This window comes from Microcaecilia unicolor, chromosome 5, assembly GCF_901765095.1.
Source record: "Microcaecilia unicolor chromosome 5, aMicUni1.1, whole genome shotgun sequence".
Lineage (NCBI taxonomy): Eukaryota > Metazoa > Chordata > Amphibia > Gymnophiona > Siphonopidae > Microcaecilia > Microcaecilia unicolor.
This window is the reverse complement of record NC_044035.1, coordinates 228,283,520-228,301,859: the sequence shown is the minus strand read 5'-3', so window position 1 is coordinate 228,301,859 and position 18,340 is coordinate 228,283,520. Positions and strand designations below refer to the sequence as shown.

The following is an 18,340-nucleotide window of genomic DNA, read 5'->3' as shown; positions in this document are numbered from 1 at the left end:
GGGGGTGGGCCCAGGTGGGCCTAGGCCCACCCACTTTGGGCTCAGGCCCACCCAAAATTCTTGCACACTTGTTATCGGCTGGTAGGGATCCCCAACCCTCACCAGCTGCAAGGGTCCTTCAACGGCAAGAACAGCTTCCTTTCATACTTGCTCCAGCCAACGGCTCTGTATACATGCTGCCAATGTGCTGGCCTCCCCTTGCCACACACACTCAGTTTTTACGCATGCGCAAAGGGGCGGAGCAGCGGCAGCGCATGGACAGTATTGCCAGTTCAAGCAAGAAGGAAAGAGAGCTGTTCTTGCCACTGGAGGATCCCCACCAGCACAGATATTTACTGTAAAACTGTGACTTGGCACCTGGTGGGGGGGGGGGGGGGGGGGATGTAGAGACTACAGTGCATGTGCCCACCCAGGTCGCCCAGTGGCCTATCCAAACTTTAAGGTCTGGCTACGCCTCTGCTCGCAATGGCGAGGACATAACTGAGATTGACCTGAAAACAAACACAACTAAGTGAGAGTGTAGCCTGGAACAGAACAGAAATGGGCCTAGGAGGGTAGAGTTGGATTCTAAACCCCAAACAGATTCTGTAACACCGACTGCCCAAACTGACTGTCGCGTCGGGTATCCTGCTGAAGGCAGTAGTGAGATGTGAATGTGTGGACAGATGACCACGTTGCAGCCTTGCAAATCTCTTCAATAGAGGCTGACTTTAACTGAGCCACTGACGCAGCCATAGCTCTCACATTGTGAGCCGTGACATGGCTCTCTAAAGTCAACCCAGCTTTGCTTAAACAGAGTCCCTTGGGGAAAACTCCTGGGCCTGATGGTCTGAGTAATGAATTTTATAAGCTGCTGCAAGATGAGATCAGCCCGGTGTTAGCAGAGACCTTCAATGACATCGTGCGGCGTGGCTACATGCCGGCTCACTTAAATCAAGCCCATATATCGGTGCTGTTGAAGCAGGGTAAAGAGGCAACACAACCAGAATCATATCGCCCTATTTCATTGCTAAATTCAGAAACTAAATTTTTAGCTAAAATATTGGCAAACCGATTAGCTAGATATCTCCCCTCATTGGTGGAGGAATCACAAGTGGGGCTTTGTCAAAGGGAGAAAGATAGCGAAGAATATGAGGAGAATATTAGCAGCGTTAGAAACAGTGCATAGGGAGGACAGGCCCGCAATGTTGATCAGCTTTGATGCCGAAAAGGCTTTCGACAGAGTGGACTGGGGATTTTTATTTGCAACTTTGGGGGCATACGGTATGACAGGGTTTTTCGTACAGGCAATTAGAACTTTATATACCGACCCTAGAGCGCGAGTCGCTGTCAATGGTGGATTCTCGGAGTGGTTTTCCATCGGCAGAGGTACCAGGCAGGGGTGTTCTCTGTCCCCGCTCCTATATGTGTTGTCTTTGGACCCTTTGTTGCGGGAGATAGGCCATAACGCGGACATACATGGGGTACAAATCCGAACTCGGGTATTTAAAACGGCAGCTTTTGCGGATGACCTGCTGGTGTTAATCCAGGATCCGAAGAGCTCCTTAGAGTATCTTATGGAAAGTATAAGGGAGTATGGTGATTTTGCTGGGTTTAAACTGAATCTCGCAAAGTCGGAAGCCATGGCGAGCCCAGGGGTTGATAGAGCGGAGTGGGATCACTTCCCCCTGCGCTGGATGACTAGAGCCTTCAGATATTTAGGCATCCAGATGCCAATGGACCCAGCTCAGTTGTATGAGAGGAATGTTTCGAGGCTGTTGAAAGAGACTAAGGTACAACTGTCTTCCTGGATATCTTTACTGTTGTCTTTCATGGGGAGGTTGCATGTGTACCGTATGATGGTATTCCCGAAATGGCTTTATGTACTACAGGCCATTCCCATCCGCTTGCTGAAGAGAGACTTGCGGAGACTTCAGGGGGTAGTGGCTAGTTTTTGTTGGGTTGGCAAGAAAGCGAAAATGCAATGGCGGTATGTGTGTGGGGCTGCGATAGATGGGGAGCTTGGTATGCCTGACATGCGGGAGTATAATAAGGCGTGTTTGCTGCGGCACCTCAGGGATTGGGTGTTGGGTACGACAACTTACACAGATGTGGCCCTGGAGAAAGCCTATTTTGCCCCCTGGCACATTAATTTCTTGCTGCACGCAAAGCGAAAAGCTCTCCCTGCCTTGATGAAGGATAGTGTCTTGTTAACCCCATTGCGACTCATATGGCGGGATATATTGAGACTCTGGGGGCAGAACCCAGAAAGTAGTGTGCTGCTACCGGTGACTGGTAATGCGGACTTTCAGCCAGGAAGGGAAAGCAAAGTCTTCAGAGACTTAGAGCGTACTGGAGTCATCCTTTTGGAGAATTTTTTAAGGGAGGACGGAAGCATTCTTCCATACTCAGAATTTGCAGGGAGAAGTGCTGGGGGGGCCGATGACGATGTTTGCCTACCGCCAGCTGACACATTATATGCAAGGGCTTCCTAGTGAGAGCCTGTCACTGGCTTTTGGGACGCAGTTGAGAGAATTTCTGTTTGGGGATGCGGCTGGGCAGGTATCGGTGTCAGGGTTCCACAAAGCTCTGAGAGAATACAGGCCCAAGAGGGACGTTAAGGAGGTGTCGCAGCGGTGGAGTCAGGAATCGGGAGGGAGAGTAACAGAAGGGAGAATCTTGGCAGCATTGAAGGGGAATGGGGGGGGGGGTGCATAGCGCCAAATTGCAGGAATGTCATTTTAGAACTATTCATAGAGCATACTTTTCCACCAGACAGGCATGGCATGCGTGTATTTTTTTTTTTGTTGTTGTTTTTTTGTTACATTTGTACCCCGCGCTTTCCCACTCATGGCAGGCTCAATGCGGCTTACATGGGGCAGTGGAGTGTTAAGTAACTTGCCCAGAGTCACAAGGAGCTGCCTGTGCCTGAAGTGGGAATCGAACTCAGTTCCCCAGGACCAAAGTCCACCACCCTAACCACTAGACCACTCCTCCACTCTATTGTAGAGGTGGATGCATGTCCGAAGTGTGCAATGAGGGGAGCCACCCTTTATCACGGCATGTGGCAATGTAGGGACATTCGGGTCGTCTGGACAGCTTTCTCTCGGTTTGTGTCTTGGGTTCAGCGACATCGGGTACGCATCTCCTTTGAGTGAATGATGTTCTGCTCAAACGCAGTATGGGACCAGGGGTCGCGGGAGGAGAAGTTTTTTCTGAGTAAGGCCTGTATTTTGGGGAAAAATGCATTCTCAACCATTGGGTCTCAGACAGGGCGCCATCGTACTGGTACTGGAGAAATAAACTTCACGAGCTTATGCTATGGGAGCTGCGGGATGCTAGGTACACACCGAAAAGAAGGCAACGCTTCATACGGGTATGGGGGGCCTATTTAAACAGAATATCACCACAGACACGGAGTCAAGTTCTGAATGTGCTGGGTTAGGTTATGAGAATGAGTGGAGTGAATGGTATTTGGAGTGAAGTCCCGCAAGGGATCCGTAGGATGAAGTTTCAGCTTTTGGATATGTGAATCAAGGGGGCGGGAGGGAAGGGTTGGAGGGGATAGGAGTTGGGGGGGGGGGGGGAAGGTATTGTTATAAAGGATCAGGACGTTCAGCGGTTTAATGAGCAACTGTTTTGTACTTCGCAATATACAGTAAAGTTGGTTATGATCTGAATGCTTCTAGTACTTGAACTAAATACTGGAAGTAAAGACAAGTTTGGGGATCAGGGGATAACATGTTATAAGTTTTGGGGGTTGTTTAGCAAGGAGTGAGATCCTCACACCAGAAGTTTGTGTAATCCACTAAGTGAGGGTTATTACTGTGGTATGACCTGTTGAACTCAATGCTAGAGTATCTGCATTGTTTAAACGCACCAGTAAAGTGGAATTGCCATAACAAGTTTATAAGACTATGTATAGTGGGAGGAGGAGGGGTGAAAATGCTAAAGTTTGATGTCTGAACATCATGTTGTATATCGGATATGTTGTTCTCTTAAGCGTTGCAATATTGTACTATAGTCAACATGATGAGGTGACTACTATTTTTTGCTGTGTTTTCAATAAAAACCGTTGAAACATAAAGTCAACCCAGCTTGGGCATAAGTGAAGGAAATGCAATCAGCTAAACAATTAGAGATGGTGCGTTTTCTGATGGCAACTCCCATCCGATTGGGATTAAAAGAAACAAACAGCTGGGCGGACTGTCGATAGGGCTTTGCCCGCTCCACGTAAAATGCCAATGCTCTCTTACAGTCCAAGGTGTGCAACTTGTCCTCACCAGGGCGGGTATGTGGATGGGGAAAAAATGTTGGCAAGACAATTGACTGATTCCAGTGGCGTTCCTAGGGGCGCTGACACCCGGGGCAGATCGCAGATGCGCCCCGCCCCCCGTGCAGCGCGACCCCACCCCGGTGAAAGAATACCCCCGCCACCCCGGCGAAAGAACCCCCTCACTCCCGGGTGCACGCCGCTGGGGGGGTGCCGTGTGCCGGTCAGCATCGTTCATTTCCATGCTCCCTCTGCCCCGGAACAGGTTACTTCCTGTTCCGGGGCAGAAGGAGCATGGAAACGAACGACGCTGATCGGTGCGCGGCACTCCCCCAGCAGCATGCACCCGGGGCGGACCGCCCCCACCCCCCCTTGGTACGCCACTGACTGATTCAGATGGAACTCCGACACCACCTTCGGCAAGAACTTAGGATGAATGCAGAGGACTACTCTGTTATGATGAAATTTAATATAAGGAGCATGGACCACCAGGGCTTGGAGCTCACTGACTCTATGAGCTGAAGTAACAGCCACCAAGAAAATGACCTTCCAGGTCAAATACTTCAGATGGCAGTAATTCAGTGGCTCAAAAGGAGCTTTCATCAGCTGGGTGAGAATGATGTTGAGATCCCATGACACTGGTGGAGGATTGACAGGGGGCTTTGATAAAAGCAAACCTCGCATGAAGTGAACAACTAAACGCTGTCTAGAGATAGGCTTACCCTCTACACGTTGATGATAAGCACTGATTGCACTAAGATGAACCCTTACTGAGTTAGTCTTAAGACCAGACTCTGATAAGTGTAGAAGGTATTCAAGCAGGGTCCGTGTAGGACAAGAAAAGGGATCTAGGGCCTTGCTGTCACACCAGATGGCGAACCTCCTCCATTTAAAAGCATAACTCTTTTTCGTGGAATCTTTTCTGGAAGCAAGCAAGACTCGGGAGACACCCTCTGAAAGGCCTAAAGAGGCAACTTCTAAGTCCTCAACGTCCAGGCCGTGAGAGCCAGAGACTGGAGGTTGGGATGTAGAAGCGACCCTTCGTTCTGAGTGATGAGGGTCGGAAAACAGTCCAATCTCCACAGTTCTTCGGAGGACAAGTCCAGAAGAAGAGGAAACTAGATCTGACAGGGCCAGAAAGGCGCTATCAGAATCATGGTTCCGCGGTCTTGCCTGAGTTTCAGCAGAGTCTTCCCTACTAAAGGTATGGGAGGATACGCATACAGAAGACCTGTCCCCCAATGTAGGAGAAAAGCATCTGATGGTAGTCTGCCATGGCCCTGAAGCCTGGAACAGAATTGAGGGACCTTGTGATTGGTCTGAGTGGCAAAAAGATCCACCGAGGGGGTGCCCCACGCTCGGAAGATCTTGCGGACAATGTCCATGTTCAGGGACCACTCGTGAGGTTGCATTATCCTGCTCAACCTGTCAGCCAGACTGTTGTTTACGCTTGTCAGATACGTGGCTTGGAGAAGCATGCCATGCTGATGCGCCCAAAGCCACATCCTGATGGCCTCCTGACACAGAGGGCGAGATCCGGTGCCCCCCTGCTTGTTGGTGTAATACATCACATCCTGATTGTCTGTCTGAATTAGGATAATATGATTGGACAGTCGGTCTCTGAAAGCCTTTAGAGCATTCCAGATCACTAGTAATTCCAGGAGGTTGATCTGAAGACCTATTTCCTGAAAAGACCAGCTCCTTGAGTGCGAAGCCCATCTACATGAGCTCCCCACCCCAGGAGGGATGCATTCGTCGTCAGCACTTTTTGTAGCTGAGGAATTTGGAATGGACGTCCCAAGGTCAGATTGGAGTGAATGGTCCACCACTGTAGGGAACTGCAAAAATCGGTGGAAAGATGGATGACATCCTCTAGATCCCCTGTATCCTGACACCACTGGGAAGCTAGGGTCCATTGAGCTGATCTCATATGTAGACGTGCCATGGGAGTCACATGAACTGTGGAGGCCATGTGGCCCAGAAGCCTCAACATCTGCTGAGCTGTGATCTGTTGAGATGTTCGAGCTGAGGACACTAAGGCCAGAAGATTGTCTGCCCTTGCCTGGGGGAGATAAGCTCGAGACGTCCCTGTGTTCAACAGAGCTCCTATGAATTCCAACTTCTGTACTGGAATCAGGTAGGACTTGGGATAATTTATGACAAACCCCAGCAGCTCGAGCAGTTGAATAGTAATCTGCATGGATCGTAGAACTCCTGCCTCCGAGGTGTTCTTCACCAGCCAATCGTCGAGATAAGGGAACACATGCACTCCCAGTCTGAATAGCGATGCTGCAACAACTGCCAAGCACTTTGTAAAGACCCTGGGTGCAGATGCTAGACCAAAGGGTAGTACACAGTACTGAAAGTGCTGAGTTCCCAGTCGCATTGGAGGTACTTCCTGTGACTGGGGAGCACCGAGATGTGAGTATAAGCGTCCTTTAAGTCCAGAGAGCATAGCCATTCGTTTTCCTGAATCATGGGAAGAAGGGTGCTCAGGGAAAGCATCCTGAACTTTTCTCAGACTAGGAATTTGTTCAAGCCCCTCAGGTCTAGGATGGGACGCATCCCCCCTGTTTTCTTTTGCACAAGGAAGTACCTGGAATAGAATCCCAGCCCTTCTTCCCCTGGTGGTATGGGTTCGACTGCATTGGCCTTTAGAAGGGCGGAGAGTTCCTCTGCAAGTACCTGCTTGTTCTGGGAGCTAAAGGATTGAGCTCCCGTTGGGCAATTTGGAGGTTTGGATACCAGACTGAGAGCGTATCCTAACTGGACTATTTGAAGAACCCACCTGTCGGAGGTTATAAGAGGCAACCTTTGCTGAAAAAATAACAACCTCCCCCCAACAGGTAGATCGTCCTGCACGGATACTTTTACCACGGCTATGCTGCTCTGGAGCCAGTCAAAAGGCTGTCCGTTGGTTTTTGCTGAGGAGCCTTAGGTGCACGCTGCTGAAGAGAGTGAGCCTGCTGGGAGCGAGCTTGAACAGGCTGTCGAGAGGTCGAAGTGTACCTACGCCTATTATAGGAATAGGGAGCACTCCTTCTCCCTCCAAAAAACCTCCTAGTGGAGGAGGTAGTAGCAGAAGGCGTCCGGTGGGAGAGAGAATCCATTGCATCATTATGCTTCTTGAGGGTATCGACCATATCCTCAACCTTCTCTCCAAAAAGATTATCCGCCCGGCAAGGAACATCCGCCATTCTCTGCTGGGTCTTCTGATCCAGTCCGAGGCACGCAGCCATGAAAGTCTGCACATCAAGATACCTTGAGCAGCTACTCGGGATGCGTCATCAAAAGTGTCGTAAGGTCCCCTGGCCAGGAATTTGCAACACGCTTTCTGCTGCCTGACCACCTGATGAAAAGGTTCAGCAAGCTCCGGAGGGAAAGTTTCAACTAATCTGGACAGTTGTCTCACCGAGTTCCGTAAGTGAATGCTCGTGTACAGCTGGTATGTTTGGATCTTGGCGGCGAGCATTCCAGCCTGATACGTACGCCTCCCAAAAGAATCCAAGGTCCTAGACTCTCTGCCTGGGGGCGCCGAGGCATAGTCTCTAGTACCCTTGGCTCTTCTGAGAGCAGAGTCCACTACCATAGAATCGTGAGGAAGTTGGGCCTTCACCATCACAGGGTCACCATGGACTCTGTACTGGGACTCGGACTTCTTGTTGACAACTGAATTAGAGAGAGGGCAAGACCAATTCCGCAACATCGCTTCCCTGAGCGTATTGTGCAGGGGGGCCGTTGCAACCTCTGCAGGTGGAGAAGGATAATCCAGGACCTCAAGCATCTCAGCCCTGGGCTCATCCACAACCTCCATGTGAAATGGAATGTCCTTAGACATTTCCCGCACAAAAGATGAAAAGGTAAGACTCTCAGGTGGAGACTGTCTGACTACAATAGGTGGAGTAGGATCAGAAGGAAGCCCACAGGAGTGTTCCTCCGAAAAATACCTGGGATCTTCTTCTTCTCCCCATGAACGCTCCTCTTTGGTATCGGACAGAAGCTCTCGAAGAGCAGCCCAAACCTGTCTTGACTTCGAGGATCAACGTCCTCGTGGGGGATGTCGAGAAGTCGACCCCTGCCTGGACTCCGGCGAAGCTTCCTCCACTGACGTCGAGGGAGATTCGACCCGGGTGGCAACCGGCTCTGGTACCGCAAGCGGTACCAAGGGCGGGGACCTCCTCACAGGAGATGGGCCAGATGCCATCTCAGCAGTAGGAAAGGGAGGCGCAAGCACCTCCGGTACCGAAGCAGATGGATGGAGCAGTCCTTCCAAAAGTTCTGGAAGAATGGCCCAGAGACGCTCATCGAGAGCTGCCATTGAAAAAGGCTGTGGGGCTGGTGCAGGAGTCGGTGCCAGAATCTGAGGGGGCTCGAGAGCCGGTACCAGGCTGCCGGACGACCGACGCATCGGCACCTCCTGAATGGAGGGTGAGCGGTCGTCCCGGCACCGACGCTTCTCGGGTGCCGACTCCCTCGGCTCCCCGGAGCTCTCGGTACCATGTCTGGAAGGAGATCAATGGCGATGCTTCTTAGCCTTTGCCTGAAGCCTGTCATCGACACTCCTCGGTACCGATGAGGACGTGGAATCCTCATGCCTCCTCGGGCTGGGTCCGACTGAGGTCAGTCCAGGGGGGCCTGCATAGGAGTAGGCCTCGAGACGGGTGGAGATCCGCTTGATGCCTCGCTGCTCCCAGCTCGAAGTGGTCTCTCGGCAGCCATTATCTGGACTCTCGGTGCTGCTTCCCTTGACATCGACGCCAATGCCGCCAACCTCGGTACCGATGCCGATGTCGAAGGACCGGACCGATCTGAAAAAAGTCTCTCGCACTGAACCTCTCGAGCCACCTGGGTCCTTTTCTTCATTAATTTACACAGCTTGCAAGCAGCTGGAAGATGATCGGCCCCGAGGCACTGGAGACACCATGCGTGGGGTCGGTAGACGAGATGGTCTGGTTGCAGCGAGTACAGCGCTTGAAGCCGCTGGGAGTCCTCATTGACATGGGTGGGAAAATAGCGTCCGCGAAATCAAACGGCTCGATGGTGCCACTTAAAAAGGCACAAAAAGAGGGGAAAAAGACGCGGCTGCAATGAAAAAGAAAGGAAACTTTGAAAAGATGATAAAAAGCTAAAAATTAAGGGGAAAAACTACTTTTTTTAAAAAAATTTGAAGTAACTAATCGAAAAAGAAAGAAAAAGACGCAATACACGTGAAAAAAGCGATCTCCTGGGCAAAACAGACGAGGAGAAGTGAAAAACACCACCCCTTCGCAGTCGCGGCGAAAAAGAAACTGAGGGAGGGAAGCGCACGAGTGTCGCCAGCGGGAAGTCACTTTCACATGCGCAGTGCATTTGTTGCCACGCGTGCTGCGTTGCTCCCGAACTTTCTAAAACTTTGTTGTTAGACTTCCGGTCTCTTGGACCGTCGTAGACGACGATATCCAGCCTGCTTGTCCTCGGAGAAAATTAGTTACATCCATTCAAAATTTTTCCAGACAGTTGGTTTCGGTATGTTGAACTAGAATACTGAGCAAATTTAGAAGTTTATTTTTAGGGTTCTGGTCAATTTTTGGCAGTCACCAATTTTGCTGATGTAAAGATAGATATGCATTCTAAGCAAAAGTAGAGACAAAAATGCAGAAAGCCTGCAAGTCTAATTCTATTATTTTGAAACAGCACCTCATCTGGCCAGTAATTTACAGACAATTTTCAAATATCTATGGGTCTGCTTCTGCTAGCCACTTAGACAATGTGCGTTTGTTGATGGAAGCCACTAGCCTAATTGTGTCAAAAGAAACAAAAAGAAGGGTAGATATTCAAAGGGCTTAAGTCTACTCTAAACAGAAGACCAAGGCTCTCTGACAAATCAGTGTGTGCAGTACACTTCCACCTTTCTAGGCATGAGCCTGGGAAAAATATTGGCCATCACAGGTATCGAGCAGTTCAAAGGAGCTTTCATCAGCAGGGTTAATACCATGGTGATATCCCATGCTACTGTGGTCTGTTCAGAGATGGACTTTTCTTCTGCATGCTGGTGATGTGCCAAATACATTAATGTGTATCCTAATGGAGTTGGTTTTCAAACCTGACTCAGACAAATGCAGATGGGATTAAAGCAGCTTTTGTATGAGACAGGAAAAGGGGTCTAGTGCCATTCTATCATGTCAGATGGCAAACCACCTCCATTTAAATCAACCTTCTAGCAGACTCCTTCCTGGAAGCCTGCACCACCTATGACACACTGTCAGACAGTTGAGAAAAGCTATTGCTACCCCCTCAATATCTGAGCTGTGAGTACGAGGAACTTGATATTGGGATACAATAGAATCCCTTTAGGTTGCGTGATGGGGAATTCCCTAATTTTATGAGTTGCTTTATTGTACTGTTCTAGGCAAAGTATAGTGTAGCTTAAACAGCCAGCATAAACCATCCATAAGCAGAAACGTCACCAAAAGACTCTCAATTCTTAAGCAAATCTTCCTTATTGTCAGTGGCGTTCCGAGGGGCGCTGACACCTGGGATGGATCGCCGATGCGCCCTGCCCCCCGGGTGCAGCGCCCCCCCGTGCAGCGCGACCCCCCCCCTGGTGAAGGGACACCCCCCACCCTGGCGAAAGAACCCCCCCGGGTGCACGCCGCTGGGGGGGTGCTGCGCGCTGGTCAGCGTTGTTCGTTTCCATGCTCCCTCTGCCCCGGAACAGGTTACTTCCTGTTCTGGGACAGAGGGAGCATGGAAACGAACGACGCTCACCGGCGCGTGGCACCCCCCAGCGGCGTGCACCCGGGGCAGACTGCCCCCACCGCCCCCCCCCCCCCCTTGGTACACCACTGCTTATTGTAGTTGCTTGTACAAGAATTGTGGCCTTCTGCCCACAGAGTCTACATCACCACCTCAGAGACAAGGAGATAGCCAGAACCTCAGCGCAGCTGAGAGGGAAAGCTGTAACCCTCAAGGAAAATAAGAGAGAGAACTCAGAGAAAATAAATGGGGAATGACAGGGTAAGATGACTTTAGGAGATGGTGAAAAATCTAGATGGAATTACAGTAGATTAAGGAGGGATCAACCTCTAGAACAGCTGCTGTGCTGATCACAAAGGCATGCTAGGAAGACTGGGCTCTCTCACACAGAGAGGGAGAGCTTTCCCTAGCTCAGAGCTAACAACCAATGGGAAAGCTCAGAAGTAGTCAATCACAGGAAACTGCAAACTATAGGAAAAACAGTCTTAATACACAGTGCTATCTATTACACAAACAATGAAATTAAATACAAATAATAGTCATATTAAAATGTAACAAATAAATAAATAAAATATACATCACAATACACCCTGCCTCTATGAATATGGAAAGTTCCAGAAGAAGTGTGAACTACACCTGATTCAGCCAATGTGGTGTGATGAGAATCATGGTTCCCCTGACCCATTTGATTTTCAGAAGAGTTATCGCTATAATACAAAATAAAACATAGACAAGCCCATTAAAGCACATTTGGTTATATAGATTAACCCACAGCCTTCCTCCTATTTCAGTTTCCAAAGCTCCTTGAGAGCTTGGGCAAGTTATTTAACTCTGCACTGCCTCCTGTACAAACTTAGACTGTAAACCTCTAGGGACAGGAAAATACCTGTTGTACATGAATGCAATTCACCTTCAGCTACTACTATGAGAGGTATGAGCTAAATACAAACTCAACATCCAATACCAGGCATATTGTGAAGTAATATAAAAACCTACAAAAGTCATTCGGGAATGGTAGAGCAACTCTACCATAATAGCACTAACATCTAGGAATCTCACAACAAGGGTCTACCTAGGAAAAAGCAGCAACATAAATACTGTAGTGGGCACTAGAACATCAATATACCTATTGAAAAAGATTAACAAGCCAGATTAATACAGACTGATCCTACACAGACATTCAGTTTTTAACAGAATACTTGGCCTCCTTCACACACACACAGAACATACAGACCTTCATCATATACAGAATAAGTAACCATAACCTAAAAATATAAATATAGTAACATAGTAAATGACGGCAGATAAAGACCTGTACGGTCCATCCAGTCTTGCCAACAAGATATTTTATATGTATACCCGAGTTTGATTTGTCCTTGCCTTTCTCAGGGCAATATAGACAAAAATTAATCTGAACCTCCAAGAAGCCAGACATTGAATACATTGCAACACCAGAAAGAAAGAAACAGTGATGTGTGCAAAACAAAGATAGCAGCTGCAAATTTGAAAAACTGATATATTCCAATCACTACATTAGAAATTAACAAATACAAGTAAATAAAAAAAAAAACAGCACATAAGGTGATATATTTTCATTGAACTAATTTAACACATTTTTTGGTTAGCTTTCAAAGACCAAAACTTCTTTCCTCAGGCCAGGGTGGTATAATGCTTTTATAGCATACTGTCCTGACCTGAGGAAGGTGGTTTTGGCCTCTGAAAGCTGGTCAAAAAATATAATAAGTTGGTCCAATAAAAAGTATCACCTAATTTATTTTCCATTTTTTAAAAAATGTTTCTTTTTATTAACTTTTGGAGTTGACTAAGGGCCTCTTTTACTAAATCGCACTAGCGGTTCCCAGCGCAGCAAATGAGAGGAAGCCCATTCAGTTCCAATGGACTTCCTCCTATTTGCCATGTAGGAATCGCTTGCACAGCTTTGTAAACGAAGCCCTAACGTGGCTACTACACTAATGTAATCAGAATTACAAATAAAATTCTTTTTCTACCTTTCTTGTCTAGCCATTTAGTTTCTCTGGTTTCTGCTTCTTCAGTCTTCTCTTAATTCTCTTGCCAGGGTTTTCTGTCCATTTCTCCTTGTTTCTCTCTCCTTTCTTCTACACTTCCTCCACTACATTCATCTCTTGACACTCATCTTTCAGCTTTCTTCTATTTTTCTGCATTTCTATCCATTTAGATTTTATTCATTCTTACTACCAGTCTTTAAGCTCCCTTTTTTCACTGAATCTACCTACATTTTTCCATGTTTCCCTCACTCAAGCCCACCTATTCCCCTTTCTCTTTTTCTCCAGTCTTTCATTAACTCTTTCCTCTTTCCCCCTGTCATATAACATCTCCTCTCCGTTTCTTTTTCTCCCTTTCTCCCTCCTCCACTATGCAGCATCTCCTCTTAGTATCTCTTTCTCTTCCCCACCTAAATGCAGCATCTCCACTCTTTCTATCTTTCTCTCCCTGCCAACCAGCATCACCTCATCTCTCTTTCTTTCTCTCACTTCCCCATATCCATCATTGCCCCATCTTTTTCTTTCTTCCCTGTTATCCAGAATTGCCCCATATCTCTCTCTTCTCCCCCATTCAGCATTAGTGTCTTTTTCTCTTCTCCCCCATCCAGCATTGTGATCTGTCTCTCTCTCTCCCCCCATCCAGCATCTCACCCTCTTCCTTCCTAACCAAAATCACCCCCTCTCCTCCCCCATAAACATCACCCTGTCTGTCTCTCTTCCTACCCCGCACCCAGCATCAATGTCTCCCTTTCATTCCCCATCTCTCTCTCTTCCTATCCACCATCACCCTGTCTCTCATTCCCCATCCAGCATCATCTCTTAAAAACCCTTTAGTGTCCAATGTTCCCATCAATCTGTTCCCATATGGCTTATTACGGGAACTTTGGACATTAAAGGGTTAATTAATCTTCCCCCCCCCCCCATCCAGCATCATCCCATCTCCGCTTCCATCATTATCCTGTCTCTCTCTTCCCCCCCCCCCCCCCCAGCATCACTCTCTTCTTCTCATCCAGTATTTCTCTCTCTCTCTCTCTCTCTGGTATCTCATCCAGCATGGTGCAGTCTCTGTCTGTTCCGCCCCACCCATCAAGTATCACCCCATCACTCTCTCATCAAGCACCACCTCATTTCTGAGTCTGTTATCCCTTTTGTAGGTCTCTTCACCCCAACATTCAGCGTCATTCCCTTTGTCTCTTCCCCTTTCTCTCCCAATCATCTTCTTTAACAGTTTCAAGTTCAGAGGAAGAGCAGCACGTTATTAGCAGTAAAAACAAAGTGAAAGCATACGTGGGACCATTTTACTGTGTGCATGCGTGCGCGTGCGCATGCCACTGCTGCTCTGTCAGTCACACTCCCTCTGACCCAGGAAGCTGCTTCATTCACAATCCACAACAATTTGCATCTGTGCCAAATCCAATCGCCGCCAACATAAGCAAAAGCAACAACAGCATTCTCAGCAGCAGCAGAAGAATCAGGGCTGGGCAGCCACAGCTCTGGGAGGAGAGCCAAAAACACAGATGAGACAACAGACAAGCATTGAGGGAGGGAGGCGTGGGGAAAAACAAAACAGCCCCTGCGCTTGCCACAGCCAATGCCTGCAAGCCTCCCTTGCAGTCAGCCAATAAGATTGCAGTTAGGCGCATGATTTCATTGCAGCGTGCCAACCAACCTCCTTGCTTGGTGCCAACAAGTGTCCAGCAGAGGACAGGGGTGTGTTTGCCTGAATCGCTAGTTGGAAAGTAAGGGAAAGATCAGAGGGGTGTGCTACGTGACCGGCAGAGCAGAGCAGAGCAGCAGTGGTGCAACATGGTCCCGCATGCTTTCACTTTGTTCTTACAGCTGATACCGCTGCTGCACTGCCACTGAACTTGAAAGGTGAAACAAAAAGATCAGTAGAGAGGGGAGGAAGAGAGACCAGTGAAGGGAGTGGGTCCAGCAGCAAAATAGGCACCGTTTTTATCCAAACCTGTTTTGGGGGAGCATTCCCTCCCCCTGCGCCCCCCCTAGCTACGCCACTGGCCTTGTTATAGTACTGAGACAGTCTTGATCACCTTTGTATCTGATTTTAGGAAAGCAATCAGTCTAGGCTTTAAGTTTTTCGTGATGCAATTTGATATGTCAAGTGCCTTTGACCTTGTTGTTCATGAGTTGCTTTTAGGCCTGTTGCACCAATTCGGACTGTGTGGTAAGTTTCACCAATGGTTCCGCAGCTTCCTAAAATCTAGATTTTTCACTCTGCAGACTTTAGATACCAAGGTGCTAACTGGTGGAACCAACTGCCAATGGCAATCAAGGGTCAGCCTGATTACTTGGTAATTCACAAAAGACTGAAAATTTTCCTCTTTGAGAGGTTTTTACCCATTGATGGAGTGTGTTAGATTGTAACTGGTCATCAATGGCTTATTATTTGGGTCTTATTTGTATCTTATTTGTGCTACTCTGCTCTCACTTGATATTAGAAAGGCTTTTGCCTGAGTCATGCCTAGCAGAGCTCTAATGAAGTGCAATAGGTGATGAGCTCAGCTGGGACTTGGGGTAGTTCATGAGGAACCCTAGTAACTCCAGCACCTGGATGGTTGTGCCATACTGATCCTTCTGTTTTTTTCTTCAGATATATTCTTTACCAGTCAAGAGTTCAAGTAGGGAAGCATGTTCTTCCAGTCTTTATTCACCGCTATGACCACAAGGCATTTTATGAATCCCCGATTTGTTGACAAGGGCCAAAAGGTTATATGCAATACTGATTGTGGTGTTTTCCTATGATGAATCTGAGATACCTTCTGTGACTGGGATATATCTCATTGTGGGTGTAAGTATCTTTGTCCAGAGAACATAAGCAGTCTCCTTTTCGGAGAAAAGACATTAGGATGCCCAGGGAAACCATCCTGAACTTTTCTCTTACTAGAAACTTGTCAGGGCCCTTAGATCTAGGATGGAATTGAATCCCCCATCTTTTTTGTGACTAGGAAATACTTGGAGTATAATCTTTTCCCCGGTGGAACAGGTTCAACTGCATTTGTGTCTAAGAGGAAAGAAAGAAGGTCTTTGGTAAGTATTTCCTGATGCTGAGAGCTTGACCATGTGCTCTTGGGGGCAATTTTGTGAAACTCTGAATAGATGTAGATGGTATCCCATATGAATGATCTTCAGAACCCACTGATCAGCAATTTGTGAAAAACTGTAACCGCCCTCATACTGGTAGGTTATCTGGCATGGATACTGGCATGCTGGCTATATTCTTATAGTGGCAGTCAAAACCCTGCCTCTGGTTTTGGTTGTGGCACTTGTAGAATTATGAGCACAGGTCATCACCCCAGCACAGGTCAAAAAGGGCAGAGGCTGACAAGCCAGTGCGACTCTGGAATCTATCAGAGATTGAGAAGCCTGTAATTTATTAAAGAACATGAGCCTGTGTAAACTTAGGAATTTATGATCTATTATGATACCCTTACAGGCAAGCTAGCTGGCGTGGGAAAGGTGCAATTATGGATGGACAGAAGAATGTGATTTAGCAACTTAAGGGAAAAATATATTGTGAGAACAGAGAGCAGAATGATCTCTCAGGAAGATAAGTGCTGAAGTAATGCGAAGCCTTGCTTAACATAAAAGGTATATTTATTTATTTATTTGTTTGTTTGTAGCATTTGTATCCCACATTTTCCCACCAATTTGCAGGCTCAATGTGGCTTACATTATGCCGTAATGGCGACCGTCATGTCCGGGTAGAGAATTACAAATGGTATTACATTAAGGCGCATATATGGTAAAATATAATACAATATAGTATTACATAGAGGTTTCTGAGTGATAGAAGAAATTATAACATTAAGTTAGATAATCATCTATAAAAAGTTCAATTCAGAATTGAGAAATAAAGTGGTAGTGCGTATTGCTTAAAATAAAATGCCTAGACTACTTGTACAGCAGCAAGATATCACTGCTATATAGATAATATATGATTCCTGTTCTTATTCTACCCTAAATCTGTCCTAAATCTATTAAGAGGGTGCTGGGGCAGTAAGATGAATGTTTGCATCAGTACTATCAGGCTAGGGGCTGAAGATTGGCAGTGAATGGAGTCGTTTAGCAGTTGCCAAACAATGCATGAATCCTTTTTCAAAATTGGCTCCAATAGTTATGACAGTCATAAAGGGTAATGATTAATTATAAGTTTACATCCATTCTTTTAAGCCCACATATAACAAGCTGATTTTCAAACATAAAGTATATGCATACTTTGAATGATCAGTTATATAGTTAAATCACGGATCCCCACAATTTTTGACAAGCTGAGCCATGTTGAACATTTCATGTCACCACAAGGGCAGGGGTTGTCCCTTAAGTTTGCTGAGCTGTGGAAGGGGACTATCTTCAGAGAGTTCACTCAGCAAGGATAGTGGCCCAATAGGTGATTTGAAAAGCTGGAGGAAAGGAAGAAGATTCCCAGGGGTGTAGGATAAAGTCAGATTGTCGGTAGGAATATTCCTGAGTGTCTTGAAAGCGAAAGATACATACCTGTATAAACTATTGAATCAGAGCATTACGTTGGAGAGGCAGTGGTAGACCACATGTTTGTGTCCCCTGCTCTCCACATGAGAAACTAGCATTTGTAATTGTAACTTTCTCTTGGTAAGAAATTAAAGAATTGCTTTTCTCATAAAACGTGGCCTTCCTAGTCTTTTATCTCTCTAAATTGCGGGTGGTTGGTGAGTACTAATTTGGGGAGGTGATAAAAAAGACTAGTAATTTAAAAACACACTGGTTGGTTCTTCTTGGCTCTCTGCTGTCTGGGTCGAGAGCAAAATCCCTCTCTTGGCTGGGAAGAGTGGGAGGAAGGATGATATTTACACTTAAAAAAATTATTTATAAGTTTGCAACATTTTTACACAAGCAAAATACACTTGTTGAAAGAAACAGAGCACTAAAAAAAAGAATAAATTCTACACAATTCTCTAAAGAAATCAAGAAATTTTGTTATAAGGAAGGAAAATAAATGCTCTTACATCAGACCACCAAAGTGAGGCAGAATATAAAGAACAATAATAGGAGATGCTTTAGAAGTATAACAGAAACTATAGAAAAGGCCCTAGCATATAATCCTACCAAACTAATATCCTGCTTCAAGAACTTTTATTCGGGACTATGAAAATTCTTTTCATGTCCAAAAAGGACTTCAACTGAGTTGGATCATAAAAACATATTTAACACCCAAATACTTTATCAAACACTTTCAAGGACAGCATAATAAAAATGAAGCACCCATATCTTTAGTCTGCTGCCTAAGAGATAGAAACCCTTTCCTTCTTTCTCGAGTCTTTTTGGTGATATC

General features: G+C 46.7%; 1 protein-coding gene across 1 annotated transcript in view; it reads right to left on the bottom strand.

Moving 5' to 3' along the window:
- The window catches only part of LCA5L (lebercilin LCA5 like), a 213,743-nt gene that overhangs the window by 47,618 nt on the left and 147,785 nt on the right, over window positions 1-18,340 (bottom strand). The gene's annotated exons all lie outside the window — the stretch shown is intronic.